The 5,541-nt window shown below is 38.1% G+C and overlaps 1 long non-coding RNA gene across 1 annotated transcript in view; it reads left to right on the top strand.

Annotated features, from left to right (window-relative positions):
• LOC106728156 overlaps positions 1 to 5,326 on the top strand; it is a 6,250-nt gene extending 924 nt beyond the window's left edge. The window contains exons 2-3 of the long non-coding RNA XR_001364417.1: positions 879 to 1,018; positions 5,289 to 5,326. This is a non-coding gene — a long non-coding RNA (uncharacterized LOC106728156). The remainder of the gene's footprint in view (positions 1 to 878; positions 1,019 to 5,288) is intronic.
• The last annotated feature ends 215 nt before the right edge of the window (positions 5,327 to 5,541 follow it).

Genomic DNA, 5,541 nt, shown 5'->3' with positions numbered 1-5,541 from the left:
GGTGAATGGCCTAGAGTTCTATGTTCTTTTTTGCTTGGGCCGTCAGCTGCACTTTGCCACACCCTGTGGGTATTTGGGAGAGCACTTGAACAGCAGTGCGGACTGGCTTGAGCCTGAGGGCTGTCTGGAGTGATTGCTATGGGAATGTGCTAGAGCCATAGGTGGGTACCAGTTTTGTGTGTAGGAAAGGAAAAATGAACCTTGTAGTATTTCCAGGTTCAGATTTTGCTGTAAATTCCAGGAACCTAAGCCTTTCCATGTCTGTATCTTCTCCTTGTAAATGGAAATGCGAAACATCGATGTTGCCCTTAACGCCGAGACATAACCCCCATGTACATTATTGCAATACTTTTTGCTTATATGAAATATACCTAGGTTTTTGAAGATAAAAATTTAAGTCAGATTTTATCAGAAGAGTTAATGTTGGGGAAAATATGCCTGGTTGAAAAGTAGTTCAGGAAGATCTATCTATCTGCCTATCTATCAATCATCTATCTATCAATCAACATTAGAAAATTTATTAAGAGGCCACAGTGTTAACAGGAGGATGACATTTATTTAGGCATTTAAAGCATTGCCGGTAAAATGTCTCTCCAGAATCACAAACTCAACGCTGGTAATTGGAAGTGGGAGGGAAAGAACTCTTATGGATTAGAACCTGGTTATCCTGAGGAAATCCAGAGGGGAAATTAATAGTTTATTTCTGGGATGCAGAGGGATTAACGGCAGATTACTGCAGTGCTCTCTACCAGAAGCAATTTGGTTTATTTTATCATTTCTATTTCCCATTTGGTTATGAGAACACTCCCAGCTTACATATTTCACAGCCCACACATAAGTTCTGAAAGCAGTGTCATTTAACTTACAACTGAGTACAGACCTGTCAGTGAACATTACCAATTTATACAGAGTCATGGTCTCCGCTGCAAATCCTCAAAGAGAACAAAATAAATGGCATAAGCAGAACGTGGGGTCAGTGTCTCCTGTTTCTATGTGATACTGCCATGAATTGCAGTGGGTAAGTAACGCTACTCCCCACCTCCAGGTGACAGGGCCGTGATGGGCACCCACAGGACCCGCTGGCTCTGGTGTGGACTAGGAGAAAGTATACAATTTGTGGATTAAATGAAATGTCAGTGAACAGTAGAGATTAGGCAAATTGTGAGACATTCCAGAGTTCAGAAGGAGTGAGGGACTTGGGCAATAAGATGGAACATTCTCTTAAAAGTTTGCCACACTTTCATTTATCCTGGTTGTAAAGTATTCAAACAATTTAGAAAAATATAGAATAAACTAGATGCTCGATGCATGAAATTCATGCAAGGGACTTGGCCCTCGCAGCCGCGGCGGCTTGCCTCAGCCCTCGCAGCCCTGGCTTTGATGAAAGGTTGTCCGGAAGGACATCCGTAAGGTCGTTTGGCTGTCTGGTCTAATAGTATATTACGCTTTTATTATTATAGAAGGTAAATATCTCATCTTCTCACCCTCCTGAATTTTCTTCCCTCCTCAGAGGTAACCATTATTTGGTGTTTTCATGATATGCAGACTTTTTACCCCCAAGTATATGTATGTACTCAAGTGTGTAGGTTTTTTAAAAAAGTAAATGGGATATTTTATACATACACATTGTCTTGTCATTGAGCAATATGTCTTAGACCAACTGCATTCTTTAAAAAAATATATATTGTTGTAAGTATTACATACGTCCCCTTTATTCTCCATTGACCCCTTCTAGCCTGCCCCCACCCCACACCCCAAGCCTTGACCACACTATTGTTTGTGTCCATGGTTATGCATATGCGCATACAAATTCTTTGATTGGTCTCTTCCCATCCATCCACCTCTGCCTTCCCTCTGAGATTCACATTCTTTTTGTTTTTTAAAGATTTTAAAATTGATTTTTAGAGGGAGAAGAAAGGAGAGAAACACCGATGTGAGAGTGGAACATCAATCGGCTGCCTTGTGCGTGCTCCCCCACTGGGAACTGAGCCCCCAACTTGGACATGTGCCCCTGACCGGGCATCTAACCAGCAATCCTTCCATGCAAGGGATGATGCCCAACCAACTGAGCCACATGCCCAGGGCCCAGCTGTATTCTTTTACATTATAATATGCCTCTCCTTTAGGTGGGCATTAGGCTTCTTTATGATAAACAACACTGCAGTAAATATCCTTGTTTATGCTTCTTTGTGCACAGGTACAAATATTTCTTTAGAATAGAGATTTACCAGTGGAACTTCTGGGTAGAACTATATAGATATTTATATTGACAGATGTTGCCAAATTGCCTTCCTACCAGGGTATGAGGGTATCCATTTTTCCCATATCCTTTATAACTCTGGACACTATCAATCTTGTTAATATTTGCCAATGTGGTAGATGAAGAATGATTTAGTTGTTTTAATTTGTGTTTCCTTGATTGGTAAAGGTTGAGCATTTTTTCTATACTAATTGGCAATTTGCTCTTCTGTAAAATGTTCTTGTCCATTGCACATTTTTTTCCTATTGTGTTGTTTGTTTTATTGACTATAGTCACTTCTTAGGTATCTTATGGATATAAATGGCATGGATTACATATATTTCCCATGTTTTATGTACTTTGACACTTGTCTTTTCCTATATCCATGGTGTCTTACTTTACCCAGAAGTTTATGTAGTTGAATCTGTCAGTACTTTCCTATATGGTTTAATAATTTTATACCTGTTCCAAGGTTATAAAAATATTTACCCTAATACTCTGTAGCTTAAAAAATTAATTGGCCCTTTAATGACTCTGATATATAGTTTCGTGTAATGTAGGGAAACTTTCCTTTTTTTTCTGAAACAAATACATTCCCACCACCTCTGATTCACCTCACATGTTTCTCTATGATATCTTGGATTTATGGATTCTTTGCATGTCTGTAGAGATATACCCTGAAATTGTATGCAGAATTTTGTGTGATATATGAATAGCTGTGAAAGATTCTGGACATACTAGGAAGGTAAAATAGACTGGAATTATTTGTTGAGCTATAGGATATGGGGATTAGTGGGAAGAAGTCAGGGGTAATAGCCAGATTTTGGGTTTGGGTGATGGGTTGGTTGGTTGGTGGAGTCATTGCTGAACTAGGAGCTGTAGACTGAGTACCAGATTTTAAGGAAAACCTGAGTTTTACTTTGTACATTTGCAATACTGCATATTGATATAGAGGCAGCAGGGAATATGATCACCCTAAGTGAGACTACAGACAGAGCAAAGATCTACAGAATACCAATGTTTCAGGTGTTTTTGGAGAAAAGGGACAGTTATAAGGTTGAGAAATAGAGATATGAGAAAAATCAAGGGAAATATTTCAATAGCCATGGGAGGAGAGAGTTTCAAGAAGGAAGAAGTGGTCAATAGGGTGAAATACTGAGAGAAATCAATTGAGATAAAGACAGAAAAGGTCCCACTGAGTAAGCAATAAAGATCATTGGTGACCTCTTAAGAGCACTTTCTGGGGAGCAATAGGAGTAGATGCCAGTGGGAGACAAGATGCGATAGTGAGGAATGGGGTTGGGAGAATAAATGGAAGGTGAGGTGATAAAGGTAGTAGGTGTAGCTAAGTCTTGCCCAAGGCTTTGCTGTGAAGGTTTGATGGTAGCTGAAAAAGATAGGTGGAAAAGCTGCTATTTATTTTTTACATAGTGGAGTGATATTGTAAGGATATAAAGAGCTAATGAACTCAGTTGTCTGGTAGATATATTCTATTCTTAAAGGATTTGATAGTGAACTTAATAAAGATTTTCTTTGACTTATATTCTGGATGTTAAAAAGTATTTAACAGCTGAATTAGCTTGGTCATTGACCAATCAAAATAGAAGCTATAACCTGTCACAGCAGATGCTGGCTATAAGTCATTGGTAGGGCTGTACTAATGTCTAATAGTCCTGTTCCTATGGACTGTCTGGCTGTATGTATAGATGTTTTTCTGAGAAATACTTTGGTTAAAAGGACTGATTTTCAAGATTGGATTAGCAGAACTTCCAGGGCCCCCAAAGGACCAGAACCCAGAGGTTATAACTAGCATTGCAATATGTATTCAAACTCATCTGCTAAGTTTGATTGAAGGCTACATTTGTAATCAAGAGCCTTGGGGGCAAAAAGGACAGAAAAGTGAACAGGAACACTGAAAAATTGTGTTTTTCTCCCCCTAAAAACTAAAATTAACAGTAAGTGACAAGTTGTGGAGGAACAACAAAATGAAGGTAACACATTCCAAGTAAGAGTTGTAAGGGCAAGAACGATTTTCATTTCAAATTGTAATTTTACTTTGAGCTGTAAGGTTAGGAACAAAATGGATTTTTCTAATAGCAGAGCACATGTGATAGGAAATTTTCTGTTTCCACTGATGTTCCCTCAGTGATCAGTGCTACTGTTGGAATGAAGATGATATGAACTAGTATTTTCTTGTATGTGTACTCTGTGTTTTTATGATAGTATGGGGGTTCAGGGGGCAGAGAGAAGCCTACAACTTAAACTATATGCACTTTATCATTTTAGCTCTATTCCTCATTTTTTCTCCGGTTGGTAAATGTACAATCTTACATCATCCCAGGAAATAATTTTTCCAAATAGAAACTGAAGCTTATTTTTTTCTTTGACAAATGTCACATAGATAAACCTCTCACCATAATTGGCTCTCTTTCAGAGGTTTTCATGTGGAATATTTATAGTGAAATGTAAGTGTGTCTGGTATATAAACAGAGTTAATCACAGCTATTATACTCACTTTTACACTTCTCAGAGATTGCTTGGAATGTCACATCTCAATAAGCTTTAAGAAAAGTTGGAATTTAAAAGTTCGTTTTTAAAAGAAGGCAGAAAAAAATGAGAGTTCTGAGGGGCGGATAAAATAATGTTCTTTTCGTAGGTAGAGTCAATAATATTACCGAATTTAAAAGTTCGTTTTTAAAAGAAGGCAGAAAAAAAAGAGAGTTCTGAGGGGCGGATAAAATAGTTAATGTTCTTTTCGTAGGTAGAGTCAATAATATTACCTTTTTTGAGTAAAGAGAAAGAAAAACTATGTTTGTTTACCTGAATTTTATGTCTGTTGTCATTGTTTCTTGGCCGAGGTTTTGTTGTGTGTTGCAGTTGACTAGATAAAATAAATCAGGAACAGGCTCGATTGCTGCCATCTCTTAGATAGGCTAGAAAAATGTTCCTACCAAGGAAGTATAAGAAAAGGAAGAAATATCCAGAATCAATATTTTGTCTGTAGATATAATACTGTTATTTGACAATGTTTCTAATTCTTTTTTTCCAGGTCACACCAATTTGAGGGGGTAGGATTGAAAAAACAAGGTAAAGGTGATGATCACAAATAGTTTTAACCTTGAGAACTTACCAGGTGGAATCAATAGGACCTCAATCTTTTCCTCCCCTTTCCACTTTCCAAGCTCTTCCTTTCTTTGGCGTGGTTCTGGTTAATGCACATATTCTCCATGGAAACTGTCAACCTCTCAAACATCTGTTCTGCTATTGCTGCTTGGGTGTTGGCTGGCCTCCATTGGGAGTTC

This window comes from Myotis brandtii, unplaced genomic scaffold (genome assembly GCF_000412655.1).
Source record: "Myotis brandtii unplaced genomic scaffold, ASM41265v1 scaffold115, whole genome shotgun sequence".
Lineage (NCBI taxonomy): Eukaryota > Metazoa > Chordata > Mammalia > Chiroptera > Vespertilionidae > Myotis > Myotis brandtii.
Note: the sequence above shows the minus strand (reverse complement) of the source record. Positions and strands in the feature narration are given on the sequence as shown.